This window comes from Haliotis rubra, unplaced genomic scaffold (genome assembly GCF_003918875.1).
Source record: "Haliotis rubra isolate DU_JTF1 unplaced genomic scaffold, ASM391887v1 Scf86, whole genome shotgun sequence".
In the NCBI taxonomy this organism is placed as follows: domain Eukaryota; kingdom Metazoa; phylum Mollusca; class Gastropoda; order Lepetellida; family Haliotidae; genus Haliotis; species Haliotis rubra.
The window spans coordinates 343,705-355,982 of NW_025767590.1; the positions used below are offsets into that span (position 1 = coordinate 343,705).

At 37.9% G+C, this 12,278-nt stretch overlaps 1 protein-coding gene across 1 annotated transcript in view; it reads right to left on the reverse strand.

Moving 5' to 3' along the window:
* LOC124262895 (gamma-aminobutyric acid receptor alpha-like) overlaps nt 1-12,278 on the reverse strand; it is a 125,230-nt gene that overhangs the window by 39,137 nt on the left and 73,815 nt on the right. The window lies entirely within an intron of this gene.

Below are 12,278 nucleotides of genomic sequence, written 5' to 3' on the forward strand. Positions count from 1 at the left end.
TCCCAGCAGAACTAAACCGGCACAATTGTTCGTGTACGTACATCACTGTACATAATAGCTGCAACAGAAGGAGCAAGGATACAGGGCTTGATTTCCAAGTTAAATGTACATTGAATCATGATTGACAAGAATATAGATGTGGTTAATAATATCATACCCAAATGGACATGTCCTGGAAACATATTACTGACTAATGTTGCGCAAACTGCTTTTTCTCGAGGCTTTAACTCAGTAACAGTCCCATGTCGATACTGGTGTACGTTACGCACATACGATCGATGTCCCTTGAGCTTTCTGTTATTGCCCTATCGCAAGACAGTAGCCACATTCTGACCGCTAACCCTTCTATCTACTTTGCGTGTCTATAAATTCTCGCTGACACAACACGATGAAGTATTGGATATTGTGTGTTGTAATAACTGTGAAGACGATGCCAGATAAAAAACGAACCCTCTTGAAGTATGTTCGTGATTATGATACTTAGAACAGCAAGTACAAAGAAGCAAACATTGACATTTGTGACAGTTTTATAGACGCGTAATGAAAGCGAGTTAGCACAAAATCACTACTTGTGTCACACCAAGACCCGAGTTTTGTCGTAAAAGTCGCAACACTCCTAATGGTTGCACAAACTAAAAGCAGCTAACGAGTTTCAGTTGCCAAAATAATTTCATAAGACCTCGAAACACGACCAAGAGGCTGCCCATTCACGGTTCATTGCAATATGATAGAGAGTATTGGCGACATTGTTACCATAAGGAACCGTTTGAGAATTGTTGGTCGATCAAACCCTCATATTTGATAAGCACTCTCAGGATGGCGCCATCACTACAAAGAGAGACGTCTTTCTTGTAACAATAACCAACTATAACACTATTACTTTAACCGAAGTTGCCACAAAGATGTCGGTGTTGATCAAGGAAATTTAATATTACGTTGCTTGTCTACAAAACACGAAACGCCATATATGTAATTAGCATCAGACAACTTGAGGGATGCTGATGGATAAGACATGAATCATTGTATCTGCCAATACTAACATTTATTCATTCCATGTCGATATTGCTCAGTCGAATCATTTCAGGTAAAGGGTGTATATTATTGAAACTAGGTCATATTAATATAGATAAGACATAAAGGTGATTTAGGAGGATGTCAGCGGTAGACTGTAGCAATGTCGATCAAGGAGACATTCAAGGTTTTTACAATTTACACTTATTATCAAGATAAGTATCAGTTTGTTATTACATCTTCTTGTACATGTTAGAAACACCTCGGCGAACGGTAGTTTAGTTATTAAAGCCTGTTCGTTCGTCAAACCCAAGATCCAGATTCGATTCCTCACATGGGTACAATATGTGAAGCTCAAATTCGGTGTCCCACATGATATTGCTAAAGGCCGCGAAAAAACTATTCACTCACAAAATACGACTAAGGCAAACATAAATGTTGCAAAATTGAAATCACAATGATGAAAAACCCATCATTATGTGGCAATGGCGTGATCTATTAAATTAGCAAGATATTTCCTTTAGCATCTGATTTACACAAGACGAATATTTACAACACAGAAAAAGCATCAATAGATCTAGTAAGACCCAACGGGGTTCACATCTCAAGCTTGTTCATCCACGTGTTAAAGTGAAATTGCCTCTGGTAGCCAAGAAGGTCTCCAAAGTCTCCGAGTGTTTCAAACACGAATTTCTCTGACAAGCAATCGAAGTGGCATGATAGCTCTTGAAGGGAACCAAGTTAAACTGCTCATCTCGCACAAATTCCCAACAAGCTATTTTCCATCGGTTGAACTAACGAAGCAGTAAAGTTTTGCAAGAACTCAGAGATTCGCTATCAATATATTGAATTTGAGGCTGTCCATAAGGGATTTGATTTAGTGAAGAATGTCAGTTCTTGAACTGTGTAGCATGTGAAAACACGGATCACAGAGGAGCGAGGAAGACGTATTATAAAATAATTGTCAAAGTAGACCCTTAGGTTAGTGGTTTCAAGTGTTTGCTATCTTTCCGTATTGATAGTTTTTCGTGTTTTACATCACGCTTCCGACGAAATAGCCACGGCAGCTGTGGAAGATGTCGGGAAATACAAATAATTAGATTATTGGTTTTTGTATGAAATACTGATTGCATCATTTTAGAATATGATCGTGTTAGTTGAAGTTGATTAAAAGTTACTTTGAAATTACGTCTTTAATTCTGTATCTCCAATAACTGAAAAATTAAATGTTCATGAGTACATGAGTTTATGAGGGTGGTAGTTTCAGTTTGTATAGTGCCAAACCTGATGTATCATGCATAAGTGTGTATAATTATGCATCATAACATAATCTGCTTGTATCGTCCTGTCATCAATAGATGTCTCTCATACACCATTTCGGCTTACTTTTTCATTTATTTAATTCTTCTTCGTTGCGTTCATCAAAAATAATTAATTACCCGCTGATGGCACAGCTTGCATAAAGCAATTCAATTATCAAAATAACGGCCTGTAGCACAATGATAATTCCAGAAATAAATAACTGTACTGTTTCATTAAAAAGTTTCCAATAATTCAGCCTTGCAGCTATTTTCTAAGGAGGGCAGCACAATCCGAACCAAGTCCGATGAGTAACTGATGTAGCTTGCACTTAAATTTCGCCAATGGCCAATTACGTTGGTCTGGTTTTAACAAGGAAAATGACTCCCTTGCTGCTAGCACTGGCGGTAATAGTGTCAGAAACTATTAACCCTCGTACACCCCAGTGGCACCTCACCTGTAGGACCACATTAGAGATCTTCCAGTGTTATACAGGAAGTCATCAAATGTTTCCCTTGTCATTACTGTTCTGCATGGAAAGAGAGCACGGACGTTGATGACATGTACTTCATGAACTGCCAGATCTCTCGGCAGCATGGAGCTTATTCTAAGAGGCGGTCCCTTTTTCTCTGCCTCTTGGGAATTGCAGATTAGAACAGGTCCCCGTCGATATATGCCGGTTGTAAGAGGGGCAAATTGATCGGAGGTCAGGCATGGTTGATTGGATATCGTTGCATCGATGTTCTACGTGTCAGTCACCGGATTATGTGGCCCAGATTGAGTATTTACAGCTCGTTGTCATCTCGTTGGAATAATGCTATTTGTGGCGTCAAAGGGTAGAACCAAAACGGGTTGATCTACTCTCATGAAGTTATTATAGAAGTGACCCTATATCATACTTTTGTTTCTATCAACAGAATGGAAGAAACCAAACACTTTCAGTAATCGACCCAATCAAAAATCTCTGAAATCAGAGTGCCGTATATTTTGTATGTGTTCATGAATCACTTCCAAATAGTGATAGTACCAGGTGGTAAGCATTACTGCTCCATCTGTGGCATGCGCCACAGGAACATGGAACGGCATGTCTTCAGATGGACACGTATGGGAAGGTATAGTGCAGTCAAAGTAGGTAATTACAGTGAAAGCTGTCAAAACCGGCAGTTGTCCAATCCGACAAGTTTTCTACACCAGCATAAAATCTCAGTCCCGTCCGTGGCTAGTGCATGTATCATCATTTAAAAGCTCTTCAATCCGGCAGCTGTCAGTTCCGGATATCGGCATGAAATGAGCCACCCGAATATGGGTTTATACTGTAATCATCGCTGTCTAATCCGGCGCGTGGCAAGGAGTCGGCTGGATGTGTATTGTGACCAATTAACCTTGCGTTGAGACTGGTGAGTTGACATGTTTTATTGTGATACAACAATGTATATGAGAGTGACAAATCTTATTCACTTCTAGTCGGAGGTAACCGTGTTATCTGTACAACCCGGCACGCTGTGTAAACCGGATTATTTCTTGAGTCCCAACGAGTCCCGGTTTAGACAGCTTCTACTGTACATCAAACATGTTGATGGTCACAGATGTGTCGGACACGGAAATCTACACGTCTACCATTTGATATACGAGATGCTTCCTCTACCACTGACCACCATAATACGTCTGGCACCGCTATGTATGATTTATCTTAATGGATTGAAGATGTCTGTTACTATATTAAAATCCTTTAGCTTCATGTAGACATGGTTTTAAATACATTATCCTGAACTCGTGAAGGTCCAGATCAGTATTGGTTTTCGGTAACCCAAGCCTGTCGTTACAGGCGACTGAGGGGATTGGATGGTCAGCCTTGCTGACTTGGTTGATGCATGTCATTTGTATCTCAGTTGCGTAGATACTCATAATGTCAGTCACGTGACTGTATGGTCCAGACTTGACTATTTACAGACTGCCGTCATCAAGCTGGAACATTACTGAGTGCGGCGTTAAAACAGACAAAAACACATTACCCTGACAAGTACCAGTTGATGGAATACCACAGTAAAGACAGTATTGATTATGAATTTAACGGTTTCCCTTCCGTTTCTCTTCACCTGGGTTTAACACAAAACATCAATCCTGTGCCAAAGTGGAAGATACGTAACTATCTGAACACAGTACCATATTCACAATTAGAAAACTCCAAAATGAATTGGGAAATTTTGAAGATCAAATAATGTATCTGTTGTGGCATATATATATGATATATATATATATATATATATATATATATATATATATATATATATATATATATAGGTTAGCTTTCTTTATAGCTGTACATTATAACAATACAAGACTGCCACACAGTACCATATTCACAATCAGAAAACTCCATAATGAATTGGGAAATTTTGAAGATCAAATAATGAATCTGTTGTGGCATGATAGATGCATATATATGTAGGTTGGCTTTCTTTATAGCTGTACATTATAACAATACAAGACTGCCACACAGTACCATATTCACAATCAGAAAACTCCATAATGAATTGGGAAATTTTGAAGATCAAATAATGAATCTGTTGTGGCGTGATAGATGCATATATATGTAGGTTGGCTTTCTTTATAGCTGTACATTATAACAATACAAGACTGCCACACAGTACCATATTCACAATCAGAAAACTCCATAATGAATTGGTAATTTTGAAGATCAGATAATGAATCTGTTGTGGCATGATAGATGCATATACATGTAGGTTAGCAAATAATTCTGTTGTGGCATGATAGATACATATACATGTAGGTTAGCTTTCTTTATAGCTGTACATTATAACAATACAAGACTGCCACACAGTACCATATTCACAATCAGAAAACTCCATAATGAATTGGGAAATTTTGAAGATCAAATAATGAATCTGTTGTGGCATGATAGATACATATACATGTAGGTTAGCTTTCTTTATAGCTGTACATTATAACAATACAAGACTGCCACACAGTACCATATTCACAATCAGAAAACTCCAAAATGAATTGGGAAATTTTGAAGATCAAATAATGAATCTGTTGTGGCATGATAGATACATATATATGTAGGTTAGCTTTCTTTATAGCTGTACATTATAACAATACAAGACAGCATTGGCATCCAACATACAGTTATTGCCGTATCTGAGACAACGATGCCTGCTATCAATGGACTCAGACCACACACAAGGGAGTTGGCGCTTCCAATTAAGGTAGGATGTCCGACGCGGGTTGTTGGACTACAGCTTAGCTTGCCAAAATGTCCACCATGGGTCCGATTAAATAATCGAGGGGGTAATTAGAAGGTAGTGAATTTGTCTAGGATTATTCCTTAGGCGTCACACCATGCAGCTGGAGCAAGTAGCATTAGGACGGCTGACCCAGTAGAAGACGATGGCGTCTGTGTGGAAGTATAGTAGGATATTGCCGTTATGCCGTTAAGATTTCTGTCCTTAGTAAGAGATGTGAACAAGTGTAGTGTGTGGTTACAGTGATGACTGACTACATTAGTTGAACACGATGAATGCTGTGTACAGGTTTGGTTGAAAGCTTGATTGTTGTAGTGATGGAGAATTCTGTCCTCAGTAAGAGATGGGTACAAGTGTAGTGTACAGGTTTAGTGGAACGCTTGATTGTTGTAATGATGGAGAATTCTGTCCCTTGTAATCTGTAAGATTTCCATTTACCTAGGTATTCTGCTGCTGGTACAGCTGCAGAATAACTACCATTAGTACAGTTGAAGTCGATAGCTTGTCTGGCCTGTCACTATTGTCAGGAGGATGTGTTTGCAAGTATCTTTCTTTATGTCCAGAAATTCGAACTACATTTGAACGCGATTTATGGTTGGTTTATGCTATTCAACATGGTTCATCCACTGCCATATGTAAATAATAATTATTACCCAAGTGCGTGCTTGCGTGCGTGACACGCATGTATGTAAGTCAGTATTGAATGAGTGAGTGTATGAGTTTAGTTTAACGCCGCTTTTAGCAATATGTCACGGCGGGGATACGAGAAATGGGCTTCACACATTGCACCCATGTGGGGAATCGAACCCAGGTCTTCGGCGTGACGAGTGAACGCTTTAACCACTAAGCTACCCCACCGCCCCCAGTATTGAATGAATGAGTGAGACATTGAACAATGTTTCAGCAACATCCCGACTGAGGACACCGGAAATGGGTTTCACACTGTACCGATGTCGAGAGTCAAACGTTTTAATCACAAAATTAACCCTACTGCCCACTTAATGCATTGATCTCGTGAAAACAGAACATTTCTGTCCGTTGCAGTTAGACAGTAGCCGTTGTGTTTCAATCGGTCGTTAGCGTTTAATAAGACAGACACAATAATTTTATATAAATGTTATAAATGTTGAGTTATCAATCTGACGAGCATGTTTCATCGAGATGGATGTAAGCTTTGATAACAACCCTAATGGTGTAATAAACAATAATACCATTTCACAAGGGTTTCCTGAGCTTAAATATCGATTAAAATGTTGACAATGTATCTATTTGAAGTTACCAGTCCTTGAAAATATATATCCCATTAGTTTTATCAAGATATTTAAACGTTTATGTATTAAAAACCATTGGTTAAATTACACATCTGTAGCAATTAGTCTTATACAATAATACAATTTTAACAGAAACATCCTCCAAAAGTCATATTATGGGACCTAATGCTAAATCACAGATGTAATTATTATACTAAACTGCTCTTGAAAATTGGATTTGATAAAACACAACTAAGATATTTTCTTGTATTTAAAACCTCCCAATCGAATAGCCATTTCTTGTTGTTGTTTTCTATTTGCAATAGCACCAAACATGAGTGTATATTTTCCTTTGCCGGGCAGTGAACGTATTGACCTATAACGAACTATGCATTTCAGCCACGATCACGGTGGCAACCATTATTTCGAATATACTCGACGTTATTAAACTAGTAACTGCTTATTACAGATGCCATAAGTCAGTGTCGAGAAATATCCAATCTAGTGTATCTAGTCTGCTTTAATCTGTTAAATACCATTTCTCTATCAGCGAGTAAAAGAACATCCTTTCAGGCTGTAATAGGCTATCTGAGCTGATAGATTCCCATGGGGTATGGAAAAGACAGTGAAAAATATTTGTCGTGACCCACGCCGTAATATGTTGTGGATCAATATTATCTCTTCATTCCTAATCTGAGTTCTATAATAAAAGTAGGCTATTTTACCAGAAATCAATACACAATCAGAGACCCGTGTTCAAAGGTCCGTGTATGCTATTTTATTTCACCGTAGGCTATCATAAAGCATCATGCTATCTTTACTTCATCCCAACTTTATGATTGGTTAAGAGATGTATTCTCTTTACAAGGCCTACAGCGATTGGTTAATTTCAACTAATCAAACTCCTATACCTTTTGAAATTTTAGTAGGTTGTATACGATGTCATGATTAATTAAGTTTCGGCAGTTTACACATTCACTGGCAAAACTAACGAGTAAAACGTTTGTTGCCATGTAGACATGACGTTACATGAGCGCTTACAATTAGTATAATATGTAGTTGGTATCACAATGCAGATGAGTTAACCTTGCAGAAACTGCAAGAAAACATCATCCATGTTGAAATATACAGGAATTTCTCGACATTGGTGTCTCCCACAAACAAACACTGCTTTACTTATTTGGCACTTTGTACTTAAGCAGTTACTACCTTGAATGAATTTACATCCCAAACATCGAATATTCGAAGATATACATAAATGTGCATTGTCAAGAAATCAAAAGAAACTTGAATCAAAAGTGAGTGAGTAAGTATACTCATGCCAACAATGGTTGTCACCCCCTCCCCATCCAAACCCCCACACACACCCCACACCCTCTCCAATTAAAAAAATTGAAGGGGGTGACAACCATTATTGGCATGAGTATATTTTACGTCACATCGGCAATATCTCAGCCATATCGTGACGAAAACAATTTATACAATATAAATGACAACATTTTAAAAGAGTAAAATCTGTCGACGAAGGACAGTAAAAATCCTAGAGTATCACAGATATGAATATAAAACTAGAATGTAAATCTAAAAGATTTTAATTGAAGAAGACAGTACAATATAAAACACGGGCCATAGATAGCTAAGAACTAAAGGTAGATCACCATACTAAGAACAATGGGGATTTACAGTACATTTGCTTCCTGCATAGACCCTAGCTGGATTTACACCACCCCTTCAGCTATTGGCAATTTTGGAGAATCTAGCCATAAATTAAAATAACATATATGCTACGATTAAAATTAGTGGTATGTTGAAATTAACTTTGAACTATATTGGGACTTCCGTACCCTCTCAGGAGGACAATAATTTTATACTACTTCAACCCCCATTGAGGGTACAGTCACCCATAATCTCAGTTGCTAATCCAAATTACCACTAATAAAATATATATCTATTTACAAACTATTGATCAAAATTTATCTAATAATTCTATTTCTTTGAAAAATTCAATAATTAAATGAAAATTAACAGTACTAAAAAGATCCTTAACAGTTTTTACATTGAAATATTTATCCCTTGTGATGGAAAAATCAATACAGTCAAGCAGGACATGCTTGACCGTGATTCTTTCATCACAAGGGATGCAAAACGGAGGATTTTCGCCTTTTACCAAATATTCATGAGTATACCTCGTATGGCCTATGCGACATCGTCGCAGTATGACCTCTTCAAATCTGGACTGACAACCCAAGTAGGTGTAACCAATATATGGTTTTATTTCATGTAATTTGTTAATACCTACTTTGGTATCCCACTTCCTTTCCATCAGATCACGGATGTAGGTTCTAATGCTAGCTTTGTAATCAGAGTATGGAATAAGAAGTGGTGTCACAGATTTATTGAGTGCTGCTTTGGCAGCGAGATCAGCCATTGTATTTCCAGAAATGCCAACGTGGCTGGGTAACCAACAAATAACGATGTCGCATTGGCCAGTAGCAAGCTCTTTATACAATTCAATAATTTCTAACAAAAGTGGATGTTTACAAGAAAGATTTTTAATAGCCTGAAGGCAAGAAAGTGAGTCAGAAAAAATTATATATTGTTTATATTTAGGGTGTTTTTTAATGTATTTTAAGGCTGTTAATATGGCGTTTGCTTCTGCTGTAAAAATAGTTCTGTTATCTGGTAAACAAAAAGAGATTGTTCTGGATCCAATGACAGTGGCACAAGCCACCGCGCCACCTTTCTTTGGACCCAAATGTAAATAAGGATTGATATGTATTATATTTACTTTTTAATTGATTATATTCTTGTTTATATTGTAATTCGTTAGTTTCGGATTTTTTTAACTTTGTCAGTGTTAGGTCAACTTGTGGCCTCACTAATTGCCAAGGAGGAGACGATAGAAGACGGGAAGGAGATATATTCTCCAACTCAATCCCAGCAGCAGAAATATATTGTTGGATTCTTATCCCAAGAGATGGAACAAGTGTAGGTTTTTTATTATACAAATCCTCATAAAGAGGATTAAAAACGCAAGTGTGAGCAGGATTGGATTCATTAGAATATAACTTTGTGATATATTGTAGGGACAATTTGATACGGCGAAGTTTTAAAGATGGCTCATCGGCCTCAACGTAGAGACTGTCAATGGGAGAGGTTCTGAAAGATCCAAGACAAAGTTTAAGACCCTGGTGATGGATAGAATCAAGTAGTTTGAGGTTGCTTTTACAGGCCCCACCATATACGATAGAACCGTAATCAAGTTTCGATCGGACCAGTGATCTATACAAATGAAGGAGGGTAGTTTGGTCCCCTCCCCACTTTGAACAGGAAACGACTTTCAGCAAGTCGAGTGCCTTCAGGCATTTGGCTTTTAGATATTTGATATGTGGCTGAAAAGTTGAGTCAAAGATGAGACCAAGGAATTTAGCTTCCTTGACAACTTTGATGGGTGTGCCATTTAATGATAATTCAGGGTCTTTATGGGGTTTGTATTTCCTACAAAATGTATACAACTGGTTTTGGATTTCGAAAATTTAAACGCGTTTTCCAGACATCATTTATGAATTTTGTTGAGACAAAGTTGTAATTGTCTCTCAATAGTTCGCATATTTTTACCACGGCAAGAAATATTAAAATCATCCACGAAAAGGGATCCGTCGATTGAATCACTTAAAACCTTTGAAAGACTATTTATTTTAAGACTAAATAGCGTGACAGACAAGATACTGCCTTGTGGGCCACCCTGATCCTGATTGTAATGATCAGACAGGGTTGAACCCACTCGGACTTGAAATTGCCTGTTGGTTAAAAACTGTGATATAAAAAGAGGCAAACCAAAATCATGTAAATCCTTTAAAATTCCATGCTTCCAAGTAGTATCATATGCTTCTCAAGATCAAAGAATATAGATACTGCATGTTGTTTGGTGATAATAGCATTTTTGACAAAGGATTCTAAACGTACTAAATGATCAATAGTACCTCTATTCTTCCGAAAACCACACTGAATATTTGTAATGAGGTTATTGGTTTCCAGATACCAAATTAATCTGTTATTTACCATCCGTTCCATGGTTTTACAGACGCAGCTGGTTAAAGAAATTGGTCTGTAATTTGATGGATCTGTGTGATCCACTACAATTGCATTACGCCACGAAGGAGGAAAAAGTCCAGACGTCCATATTTTGTCAAATATATCTAAAAGTGTCTCCAGACATGATTCAGGCAAGTGTTTCAGTAGCTGATAATGTATAGTGCCATCACCCACTGCAGTATCATGAGCTTGGTCAAGAGCAGTGTGGAGCTCATGTAATGAAAACACTTCATTGTAGTCTTCACTGCCATTGGAATCAAAATTAACTTTAGTCTGTTCCTGTTGTTTCTGATATCTCTGAAATTCAGGGACATAATTTGCCGATGAAGAATTTTTGGCAAGAGTTTCGCCAATTTTATTTGCAATGTCAAATTTGTTAGTTACTTATTTGTCACCATCTTTAAGATGGTGAACAGCAGATTTTGAGCCTTTGCCTTTTATTCGCTGTACCATGTTCCACACCTTAGACATTGGCGTGCGTGAATTAATTTTTGAGACATTGTTTCTCCAAGATTGGCGCTTGTTTTTCTTTATACGTACGTCGTGCCCTGGCACTAGAAATTTTAACATTGTTAAAGTTGTGAACAGTAGAATATCTGCGAAAATATTTTTTCTGCTTTCTTCCTACGTTTTCTTGCTTGTTTGCATTCGTCAGTAAACCATGGTTTACGAATATGAGGAGTTGCAGAGGACTTAGGAATTGTTTGATCAGCAATTTCAATCAGTTGTGTTGAAACCAGCTGGATGGGATCTGGTACATTATTGAAGTGGTAAGGTGTTAATTGTTCAACACATAATTGTTCATATACAGGCCAATTTCCTTCGTGAAATTCCACCGTGATGAAGGTGGATTATCATCTGGTTTTATAGCTTCAGGACAGTAGGGAAGTGATCGCTTCCACAAAGGTCATCATGTACAGACCATTTAAATTCATTGTAAATATTCGACTCTGTGAGGGCTAGATCAAGTGTAGAATACGTTCCAGTGACTGGATGCAAATAAGTGTTGGAATCATCATTAAAAACACATAAATTATTATCAGAAATAAACCCTTCAATAACTTTCCCTTTATTGTTTGTATTTGTACTACCCCATAAAGGGTTGTGCCCGTTCAAGTCGCACATGATGATGCAGGGCTTTGGGAGCTGATCATACAAACTTTGAAGGTCAGATTGTCGAAGAACTGATGAAGGTGTTTACATATAAAGAGCGGGGCGGTGGGGTAGCCTAGTGGTTAAAGCGTTGGCTCGTCACGCCGAAGGCCCGGGTTCGAATCCCCACATGGGCACAATGTGTGAAGCCCATTTCTGGTGTCCCCCGCCGTGATATTGCTGGAATATTGCTAAAAACGGCGTA